Source organism: Neophocaena asiaeorientalis, unplaced genomic scaffold (assembly GCF_003031525.2).
Source record: "Neophocaena asiaeorientalis asiaeorientalis breed wild unplaced genomic scaffold, Neophocaena_asiaeorientalis_V1.1 scaffold65, whole genome shotgun sequence".
NCBI classification, from domain to species: Eukaryota; Metazoa; Chordata; class Mammalia; order Artiodactyla; family Phocoenidae; genus Neophocaena; species Neophocaena asiaeorientalis.
Window position 1 is genome coordinate 4,667,079 of NW_020173215.1, and position 12,349 is coordinate 4,679,427.

At 37.6% G+C, this 12,349-nt stretch overlaps 1 pseudogene; it reads left to right on the top strand.

Annotated features, from left to right (window-relative positions):
* The first annotated feature begins 738 nt into the window (after positions 1-738).
* On the top strand, positions 739-1,585 carry LOC112399803 (oxidoreductase HTATIP2 pseudogene; annotated as a pseudogene).
* Positions 1,586-12,349: the final 10,764 nt, after the last annotated feature.

The window sequence follows — 12,349 nt, forward strand, 5'->3', positions numbered from 1 at the left end:
ACTCAAGAACCAGTTTGAATATGTTCCATCAAATAGTCTGAACAATCGTAGTTCAACCAAACAGCAAAAAAATTTTCCAAAACCATAGGTAGATACTGGATACTGCTTTAATTTCTGTTAATTAAAAATGCTTGATCTACTATGGCAGATCCTGGTGTAAGATCTTTAAAAGAAAATAATTAATCCATGCAAGTTTGAGATAACACCTAATCTGTAGAGCTTGTGACCTGATTTAATCAAGCTCTGGACATTATTGTTGACCTATCCAAAAAAAGTTTTTTTTTTTTAATTGAATATATAGTGGGTGTACAATCTTATGTTAGTTTCAGGTATACTGCATAGTGGTTTTACATTTACATAGATTACAAAATGATCACCATGATAAATCTGTGACCATCGGTCCCCTCACAAGGAACATGGTTAATATTATTATTATTAACCATATTCCTTGCTTTATATTACATCCCCATGGTTTATTTATTTTATACCTGGAAGTCTGTACCTCTTAATCCCCGCTACCTATTTTGCACAACTCCTCTACCCTCCTCCAATCTGGCAAACACCTGTTTTAGCTTTCACCTGTAAGTGAGGTCGTGCGATATTTGTGTTCGTCTCTCTGATTTATTTCACTTAGCATGATAGCCTCTAGATCCATCTGTGTTGTCAAAAATGCCAAGATTGACACAGTCAGGTAGGTGCGGACAGGGGAGGAAAGCACTGGGCTGGAGGGATGGCCAAATGTCCCGGCCTGCAGCCCTGAGCGCGGGCGGTGGCGGTGGCGGCGCCGGTGTCGAGCTGGTGGCCGTGGCGCGCTGCTTCTGCTGCATCCTGAGGACCCGGGGCCGGGGGCCAGCTCTAGCATGGTCGAGACAGAAGCGCTGCCGAGGCTTCGGAAGACTTCAGGATGCAGAATAAATCCGTCTTTATTTTGGGTGCCAGCGGGGAAACCGACAGAGTACTCTTGAAAGAAACCCTGGAGCAGAGCCTGTTTTCCAAAGTCACGCTGACTGGCCGGAGGAAGCTCACCTTCGACGAGGAAGTTTCTAAAAACGTGAATCAAGAAGTGGTGGGCTTTGAGAAATTGGATGACTACGCTTCTGCCTTTCAAGGTCATGATGTTGTATTCTGTTGCCTGGGTACCACCAGACAAAAAGCTGGGGCAGAGGCATTTGTTCGTGTTGATCGAGATTACGTCCTGAAGGCTGCAGAGCTGGCAAAAGCTGGAGGGTGCAAACATTTCAACTTGCTGTCCTCTAAGGGAGCTGACAAGTCAAGCAATTTTTTATATCTGCAAGTCAAGGGAGAAATGGAAGCTAGGGTTGAAGAGTTAAAATTTGATCGTTACTCCGTATTTTGGCCCGGAGTTCTATTATGTGATAGGAAAGAATCTTGCCCAGGTGAATGGTTGGTTAGGAAATTCTGTGGCTCCTTACCAGAATCTTGATCCAGCGGCCATCCTGTGCCAGTGATGACTGTGGTTAGAGCAGCGCTGAACAACGCAGTGAGACCAAGTGACAAGAAGGAACTGCTGGATAACAAGGCCATCCACGAACTGGGGAAAGCTGATGGTTCTCTCAAGCCGTGACCACAATGGAGAAATGCTTTCCAGTGTCGGGCTCAACACCTATCACCTAACGGTAATTTCAGGGTCTAAAAAAAGCATGTGCTTTAACTGTGGTTTCACTATTCTCAGTCTCCCAGATCCAATCAAAAAATGATCGTGCTCTGCATCAGCATTTTAGAGCCTGATTCTACATATGTAGAATCACCCTGGGGGCCTTTCAAAAATAGAGGTCCAGCAGCTCCCTGGTGGTCTGGTGTCTCATGTTCGGCACAGAAATGAGAGATTCATAGGCCCTACCTCAGACTTTCTGAATCAGAACTTGGGGGGTATGGGCACAGAAATCTGTTGCTTTATTTAAGCTTCTCTTATGATGCCACTGGTGGGGAGGCCAGCTTTGAAAGCTTGTCTGCAGAGTCACGGCAGCAGTGCAGACTTTATGTATTATGCAGATGAGTTCTGAACAAAAATTGTTGACATTTGTATCTCTGAGTTACCCAGTGCTGACTGCATGTTAATTGTGTAAGTGAACATTGTGCTTTACTACTTCTTTAGAATATATAATAAAAGGTATTATATAGCCGAGATTATATAATTCATGGGAGAATTAAATAGAAGAATTAAAATAAATGTACAAGTCGTGGGTGTCCTTACATTGTTAGAAAATGCCTAAGTAACGGTGGTAATATGCAGTATTTTGGCCAATGGGATGATAGAATAGCAGCTAATACATATCAAGTACTTGCTAATTGCCAGCCTTTACACATACTGTCTGTCCTTTAGCCCTGCAGACAATCCTTATAATTCTTACAGTCAGTACTATCATCCCCATATCTTAGGTGGGGAAACCGAGGCTCACTGTGGTTAAGTACCTTGCCCAAGGGCTTAAAGCTGAAGCCTGAAGCTAGGAAATGGCAAAGCCAGGATTCTAACCCAAGTGAGCCTGAATCCATAGCTTCTGTTTTTAACTACTCTGCAAGAGCATCCAGTATCTGTATATTTCCAGGAAGTTACAGTTAATTGTTGCTGGATCAGTACATGCCATGGATGAATAAAATAGAAATGTTTGGGTTTCTCCATTGGTCTAGGATCCCTCTAATGATTAACCACAAAATGTTCACATAGCCAGTAAATGTATATTTCAAAGTGCTTCACTTGAAAAACTATGGAAAAGGAAAGGAAGAGGCAGAAGGAAGGGTCAAAGTCAAGAGGAGCACACTGTTAATTTCCATCATGGAACAAAGGAAATTTGTCTTAACTTGTGTGCAGGGGGAAGCAAGGTAATAAATTTCAAGCTTCAGTGGACAAAAAAAAAAAAGGCATGATTTCACTTTTTTAAAGGCTGAGCAATTACAGATATATATGTAATATAATATATACTTTTCTTTATTCACTGAGGTTGCTTCCATATCTTGGCTGTTGTAAATAATGCTACAATAAACATTGGGGTGCATGTATCTTTTCAAATTAGTGTTTTTGTTTTCTTCTGGTAAATACCCAGAAGTGAAATTGTTATATCATATGGTGGGTTCTATTTTTAATTTTTTGAGAAATCTTCATAATGTTTTCCGTTGTGGCTATACCAATTTACCTTCCTGCCTACAGTGCACAAGGGTTCCCATTTCTCCACATCCTCACCAGCACTTGTTATTTGTTGCCTTTTTGATGATAGTCATTCTGACATTTGTGAGGTGGTGTCTCATTGTGGTTTTCATTTACATTTCTCTGATGATTAGTGATGTTGAGCATTTTTTATGTGTCTCTTGGCCATCTGTATGTCATCTTTGAAAAATGTCTGTTTAAGTCCTCTGCCCATTTTTTGAGCAGGTTGCATATTTTTTTGATGTTGAGTCATATGAGTTCTTTGTATATTAACCCTTTATAAATACATATATCCTTTGTAAATATTTTCTTCCATTCAGTTATCCACCTTTTTGTTTGGTCAGTAGTTCCCTTTGCTGTGCAGAAGTTTTTTGTTTGATGTAGTCCCATTTGTTTATTTTTGCTTTTGCTTCCTTTACCTGAGGTGACAGATCTGAAAGAGTATTGCTAAGACCAATGTCAAAGATTGTACTACCTAGGTTTTCTTCTAGGAGTTTTATGGTTTCAGATCTTACATTTAAGTTTTTAATCCATTTTGAGTTTATTTTTTGTATATGCTGTGAGAAAGTAGTCCAGTTTTATTTGCATATAGCTGTCCCATTTTCCCAACACCATTTATTGAAGAAGCTGTCTTTTTATTGTATATTCTTTTCTTCTTTGTTGTAGGTTAATTGAACATATAAATGTGGATTCATTTGGGGGCTCTTTATTCTGTTTCATTGATCTATGTGTCTTTTTTGGTGCTAGCACCATACTGTTTTGATTACTGTAGCTTTGTAATATAGCTTGAAATCAGGGAGTGTGACACCTCCAGCTTTGTTCTGCTTTCTCAAGATTGTTTTGGCTATTCTGGGTCTTTGTTGTTTTCATACAAATTTGTAATTATTTATTCTAGTTCTGTGAAAAATGCATTCATGAATACTGCCATGGGTTATCAAGTTAATTTACTTTATAAAAAATTTACAAAAATTGTTAGTGTCCTTTAATAGATATAATAGATATAATTTTACACATTAAATAGCAGTGTAAATAGTTGCTTTTTGTTAATATCCAAAAATAATGAAAACTGATCAATGACTTCTCTAAAAAATAGCTTTTTGACTGCCATCAGTGAATTTCTGCAAAATAGAATGCAAAATAAATATGTAATTTTCTAATAATAAGCAGATGTTTATTATATATCAGCTATGTGCAAAATATTTTCTCTCAGTACCAGAAAGCAAACAGAAATCATTTAAATCAAATATCAGCAAACCAATTTGCCTTTTTCTAATTGAAGCAAAGTGATATTCATATTTAGTTGTCATGTATGTTTTGAGGTCTACTAATATCCAGTGTTTTTCACATATGAACGAATGAATGTATAGCTAGAAAGGAACCTGCCTAGAATATTTGCTTTTGGTGAAAGACCTATTTTATAGTTATATATTAACTATTATAGTCATTTTTAAATTCATAGTATATCACAGCATGATATACCCTGATATGAAATGGATTTTCTATGTATATTTTAATGAGATCATGAAGTGAGGTAGGGGTTACCAGGGAAGATATTTATAATGTACTTTACAATTAATAAAATTTAATTTAGTGAATATCTGTGATATAAAGCATACTAGTCAGGTTTCAACCAGAGACATAGAACCAGTAGGAGATGGATACTAAGAGATTTATTGCAAGAAATTGGCTTACATCAAATTGCTTCACGCTTGCCACCCTCTTCCCGACACAGCTCAGAGGATGATTCCTAATTGTTTTAACCCAATTGTGGTGGTTCATATATCCTTGACAGTGATTGTGTTAGGCTTAGGTCTCTGACACAGTTCTGGAATTCAGCTGTGAAACTTCTTTAAAATATATGCACAAGGATGTTTCTGTAGTTATGACTGATGCCTGGGATGCTGCAACCATTTTGGAAACATAAGAACAAAGGTGAGAATAAAAAAGGAAATATGGCCCTTGATGGTATTATTGAACCACCCAGTTAACCAACTCTGAAAGCTACCCCATTCTATCATTCAATCATTCATTCATTTATTTGATGATACCTTTTTTGTTGTTAATTCTGTTTGAATTGGAAATTTTCATTAAATGCAGTTTGTAGCCTTTTAAGTGATATAGGAGCCAAATGAAATCAGAAGTTGTCTTGGTAAAGCATGAAAGCATGAAATCAGAGAAAGGGGATTTAAATGATTCAAATGTTTATTGACATCAGGAAAAGATAGTCTAAAACAGCAACTCCTCCTCTGAAATATGACCTTAGGGAACCAAAATATTTGAAGCTGTGAGTCACAACAATCCTCTCCTTAGTGGTTCTCAGGGTTTAGCATGGATTAGAATCACCTGAAGAGCTCACTGAGCTGTGAGATTTCAGGCTCCTCATCTTGCATACATCTCCCATATTTTTCTAAGGGGTTCTCTTAGAGCTACCCTCACTTGGCTTGAGGGGGAAGAAGAACTTTGCTTTCCTTGTGTGTTTTCTTTTCCTTAAATTTTGTCAATGAATTCTTTCTCAGTAAATCTCTACCCTGTAGGTAAAAGGTAGGCAGCACTCCTTCCCAGGGCTGATTGGGGGGGTGGGGGGGGGGTCAAGGAGGAGCTGCACTTTGTGGTGCCTTCCCATGCCATCTGGGCAGGGCACTCCAAGCCTGGATCTTGCCTTGTGTGGATTCTGGTCTCTAGAAGCACCTATTTCAAAATTTTCTGTGTTCTCCCTGGTGATTGGGATCAGCTTGGGCTGGCAGTGCTATCCAGGCAGGGTGCCCTGAGCCCATGTCTTTGTTTCTCTCCTTGCAGGGAACTTTCCATCTCTTTATCCCAAGCATGGGGTCTACCAGATGCCCCAAGAGCTCTGAGACTCAAGCTGATAGGATTACCCCAGGGTCCTGGATGGTTTCTAGTCCAGGAGCACAGCATGGTAAGTGGGCCACACCTACTGACTAAGGTGGTATTTGTCTCATGGGATTGCATTAGATGGGGCTACCAGGATGGTACTGACATGCTGATCTTGAGTGAGTCTCAGTCACATCGGACATAGGAAAATTTTAAGACTCTGAGTTAACAGTGGTCTGATTACCTTTGGGCTTGAGCCATATAAAGCCTGGGCATTAGCTCTCAGCTGCCAGTGCTCTAACCATGGTGCCACCCATGGTGCCACCCATGTTCTACAGCACCCAAGGGCAGTTGGGGTAGTAACATGTGTTCTTCATCTTGTGCATCCCCAGGCACTGGCACCCAGGGCAGTCACTCCACCAGCTCAGACAATCCTTCAAGGATGGCATTGGCAATCTCCTCTGAGTTTTTTTCAAGATTGTTGCTCTTCAACATCAATAGACACGTCTCATTGGTACCCCCTCATGCTTCAACTGATAAATCTTAAGTTGTGAAAACTAGAATTGGAAGTTTCCTTGTATAAATGGAACTTTTGCCCATGGACCCTTGCCTATCTACCTCACTGACAGCACTGTGTAGAAGGCAGGTTTGCAGTTTACATGGAAAGAAATCACATTTTAAGAATGCAGTGACTATAACTTAAATAGTTCAAGAGAAGTCATCATTAGAAGATGAATATCATACTGTATTTAGCCTATAATACTCCAAGTGGTGAATTTAACATGACTAGAAAGAAAATTATGATTCTTGTCTTCCTGCACATCTGGGTAAGACTTACATTTGTGGGTATCATCAACAAAGCACAATAACAACCATTATAGAGCCATTGGAAGCTGATAGTCATTGGCTGTTTGAAGGATGATGCAGTATCATGAGTAATGAGGTAAACAGCATTTTTAAAAAATAAATAAAAATTGATAAGGAGCTGAAGAAGCAAGAAGATCTTAATTGTTTTACACAAATGGTTTCCTAAGAGCACGGCATTGGGAGTAATAGTAGCCTTGCTCCTCATGATAGGAAATATGACATTAGCCACTAACAATGCATTTGACAATGAAGAATACAGAGATGGTTCCTAGAACTGAGTAGGAAGAAATGGTGTCTGGACACTAGAAAACTCTTACCATGCACTCATTGGCCATAAAATATGCAAGTACCACTGATTTGCCATTAATTAATTCATCATTGATAAATCAGTATATCTCACAAGGGATCATATATCTTGTGATACATTTTTAATCAAATTGTTTATAGAAAGAGAAGCCTCCTAAAATATATTTGCCTGAGGCTCTGCAAACCATGAGGGCAGATATGCTGGGCAACTCTGAGAACGTTAAATTTAGAGTCTCTCTTCACTTAACATGCATTGTCTTCAACTTTGAGTCCTTTGCCAATTTGGATACAGCAGAAAAATAATTCTGTTTCAAATTTAGCAATGAATCTATTAATAGACACACAGAGTTACATACACACACACAAACATACACTGAAACATGCTCTGAAATCTTGCAGAGCAAACTAAGGAATCTAAAAGACTTGAATATCTTAAAAAGTATACATCTGTATATCCCACCTGTATTTTAATATATATTAATATCTAATATGTATTGTGTATTTACTATATGCAATGAATTATTTTATCTTCTTGCAAATACCAACATATTTATTCTCCACAATAGTCATAAGATAAAGTTATACTTATTATCCAGATTTTGTAAATAGGAAAACTAAGGAAAAGGGAGAGTAAGTAACTGCCCAAGGTCATATATCTTGTAAATTAAAAATGAGATTTTTACCCAGAAAGAAAAGTTCTCAAACAGATTCTTTTTTTTTTTTCACATCTTTATTGGAATATAATTGCTTTACAATGGCGTGTTAGTTTCTGCTGTATAACAAAGTGAATCAGCTATATGTATACATGTATCACCATATCCCCTCCCTCTTGTGTCTCCTTCCCACCCTCAATATCCCACCCCGCTAGGTGGACACAAAGCACGGAGCTAATCTCCCTGTGCTATGCACCTGCTTCCCACTAGCTATTTCACATTTGGTTGTGTATATATGTCCATGCTATTGTCACTTTGTCCCAACTTACCATTCCCCCTCCCCATGCCCTCAAGTCCATTCTCTACCTGTGCATCTTTATTCCTGTCCTGCCCCTAGCTTCTGCAGAACCATTTTTTTTCTTTAGATTCCAAATATATATGTGTTAGCATACGGTATTTGTTTTTCTCTTTCTGACTTACTTCACTCTGTATGACAGTCTCTAGGTTCATCCACCTCACTGAAGATAACTCAATTTTGTTTCTTTTTATGGATGAGTAATATTCCACTGTATATATGTACCACATCTTCTTTATCCATTCATCTGTCGATGGAAACTTAGGTTGCTCCCGTGTCCTGGCTATTGTAAATAGTGCTGCAGTGAACATTGTGGTACATGATTCTTTGTGAATTATGGTTTTCTCAGAGTATATGCCCAGCAGTGGGATTGCTAGGTTGTATAGTAGCTCTATGTTTAGGTTTTTTAAGGAACTTCCATACTGTTTTCCATAATGGCTGTATCAATTTACAGTCCCACCAACAGTGCAGGAGGGTTCCCTTTTCTCCACACCCTCTCCAGCATTAATTGTAGATGTTTTGATGATGGCCGTTCTAACTGGTGTGAGGTGATACCTCATGGTAGTTTTGATTTGCATTTCTCTAATGTTTAATGATGTTGAGCATTCTTTCATGTGTTTGTTGGCAATCTGTATATCTTCTTTGGAGAAATATCTATTTAGGTCTTCTTCCCTTTTTTGGATTGGGTTGTTTGTTTTTTTGATATCGAGCTACATGGGCTGCTTGTATATTTTGGAGATAAATCATTTGTCAGTTGCTTCGTTTGCAACTATTTTCTCCCATTCTGAGGGTTGTCTTTTCATCTTGTTTATACTTTCCTTTGCTGTGCAAAAGCTTTTAACTTTCATTAGGTCCCATTTGTTTATTTTTGTTTTTTTTCCTATTCCTCTAGGAGGTGGGTCAAAAAGGATCTTGCTGTGATTTATGTCATAGAGTGTTCTGCCTATGTTTTCCTCTAAGAGTTTTATAGTGTCTAGCCTTACATTTAGGTCTTTAATCCATTTTGAGTTTATTTTTGTGTACGGTGTTAGGGAGTGTACTAATTTCATTCTTTTACATATAGCTGTCTGGTTTTCCCAGCACCACTTCTTGAAGAGGCTGTCTGTTCTCCATTGTATATTCTTGCCTCCTTTATCAAAGATAAGGTGACCATATGTGCATGGGTTTATCTCTGGGCTTTCTAGCCTGTTGCATTGATCTATATTTCTGTTTTGTGCCAGTGCCATACTGTCTTGATTGCTGTAGCTTTGTAATATGGTCTGAAGTCAGGGAGCCTGATAACTCAGGCTCTGTTTTTCTTTCTCAAGATTGCTTTGGTTATTCGAGGTCTTTTGTGTTTCCATACAAATTGTGAAAATTTTTGTTCCACTTCTGTGAAAAATGCTATTGGTAGTTTGATAGGGATTGCATTGCATCTGTAGATGGCTTTGGGTAGTAGACTCATTTTCACAATGTTGATTCTTCCAATTCAAGAACATGGTATATTTCTCCATTTGTTTGTATCATCTTTAATGTCATAGTTTTCTGCATATAGGTCTTATGTCTCTTTAGTTAGGTTTATTCCTAGGTATTTTATCCTTTTTGTTGCAATGGTAAATGGGAGTGTTTCCGTAATTTCTCTTTCAGATTTTTCATCATTAGTACATAGGAAGGCAAGAGATTTGTGTGCATTAATTTTGCATCCTACTACTTTACCAAATTTATTCATTAGCTCCAGTAGTTTTCTGGTAGCATCTTTAGGATTCTCTATGAATAGTGTCATGTCATTTTCAAACAGTGAGAGCTTTCCTTCTTCTTTTCTGATTTGGATTCCTTTTATTGTTCTTCTCTCATTGCTGTGGCTAAAACTTCCAAAACTGTGTTGAATAATAGTGGTGAGGGTGGGCAACTTTGTCCTGTTCCTGATCTTAGTGGAAATGGTTTCAGTTCTTCACCATTGAGAATGATGTCGGCTGTGGGGTTGTCATATATTGCCTTTATTATGTTGAGGTAAGTTCCCTCTATGCCTACTTTCTGGAGGGTTTTTTATCATAAATGGGTATTAAACTTTGTCAAAAGCTTTTTCTGCATCTATTGAGATGATCGTATGTTTTTTCTCCTTCAATTTTTTAAATATGGTGTAAAACGTTGACTGATTTGTGTATACTGAAGAATCCTTGCATTCCTGTGATAAACCCCACTTGAACATGGTGTATGATCTCTTTAATGTGCTGTTGGATTCTGTTTGCTAGTATTTTGTTGAGGGTTTTTGCATCTATGTTCATCAGTGATATTGGCCTGGAGTTTTCTTTTTTTGTGACATCTTTGTCTGGTTTTGGTATCAGGGTGATGGTGGCCTTGTAGAATGAGTTTAGGAGTGTTCCTCCATCTGCTATATTGTGGAAGAGTTTGAGAAGGATAGATGTTAGCTCTTCTCTAAATGTTTGATAGAATTTGCCTGTGAAGCCTTCTGGTTCTGGACTTTTGTTTGTTGGAAGGTTTTTAATCAGAGTTTCAATTTCAGTGCTTGTGATTGGTCTGTTTATATTTTCTATTTCTTCCTGCTTCAGTCTCAGAGGTGGTGCTTTTCTAAGAATTTGTCCATATCTTCCAGGTTGTCCATTTTATTGGCATATAATTGCTTGTAGTAATCTCTCATGATCCTTTGTATTTCTGCAGTGTCAGTTATTACTTCTCCTTTTTCATCTCTAATTCTATTGATTTGAGTCTTCTCCCTTTTCTTCTTGATGAGTCTGGCTAATGGTTCATCAATTTTCTTTATATTCTCAAAGAAGCAGCTTTTAGTTTTATTGATCTTTGCTATCGTTTCCTTCATTTGATTTTCATTTATTTCTGCTCTGATCTTTATGATTTCTTTCCTTCCGCTAACTTTGGGGTTTTTTTGTTCTTCTTTCTCTAATTGCTTTAGGTGTAAGGTTTGGTTGTTTATTTGAGATGTTTCCTTTTTCTTGAGGTAGGATTGTATTGCTATAAACTTCCCTCTTAGAACTGCTTTTGCTGCATCCCATAGGTTTTGTGTCATTGTGTTTTCATTGTCATTTGTTTCTAGGTATTTTTTGATTTCCTCTTGATTTCTTCAGTGATCTCTTGGTTATTAAGTCGTGTATTGTTTAGCCTCCATTTGATGGTATTTTTAACAGATTTTTTCCTGTAATTGATATCTAGTCTCTTAGTGTTATGGTTGGAAAAGATATTAGATATGACTTCAATTTTCTTAAATTTACCCAGGCTTGACTTGTGACCCAAGATATGATCTATCCTGGAGAATGATCCATGAGCACTTGAGAAGAAAGTGTATTCTGTTGTTTTTGGATGGAATGTCTTATAAATATCAATTAAGCCCATCTTGTTTAATGTATTATTTAAAACTTATGTTTCCTTATTTATTTTTAATTTGGATGATCTGTCAATTGGTGAAAATGGGGTGTTAATGTCCCCTACTATTATTGTGTTACTGTCGATTTCCCCTTTTATTGCAGTTAGCATTTACCTTATGTATTGAGGTGCTCCTATATTGGGCACAAAAATATTTATAATTGTTATATCTTCTTCTTTGATTGATCCCTGGATCATTATGTAGTGTCCTTCTTTGTCTCTTTTACTAGTCTTTATTTTAAAGTTATTTTGTCTAATAAGAGAATTGCTACACCAGCTTTCTTTTGATTTTCATTTGCATGGAGTATCTTTTTCCATCCCCTTACTTTCAGTCTGTATGTGTCCCTAGGTCTGAATTTTGTCTGTTGTAGACAGCATATATACGGATCTTCTTTTTGTATCCATTCAGCCAGTCTATGTCTTTTGGTTGGAGCATTTAATCCATTTACATTTAAGGTAGTTATGGATATGTATGTTTCTATTGCCATTTTCTTTATTGTTTTGGGTTTGTTATTGCAGATCTTTTCCTTCTCTTGTGTTTCCTGCCTAGAGAATTTCCTTTAGCATTTGTTGTAAAGCTGTTTTGGCGGTGCTGAATTCTCTTAGCTTTTGCTTGTCTGTAAAGGTTTAAATTTCTCTGTCGAATCTGAATGAGATCCATGCTGGGAAGCATAATCTTGGTTGTAGATTACTTTCATCACTTTAAATATGTCCTGCCTATTTTCTCTTCACTTTTTCAGTCTGGTAGGTTTTTACCTTTCTCCTTCATCTGCTGTGTATTTCTCTGTCTTCTCATTT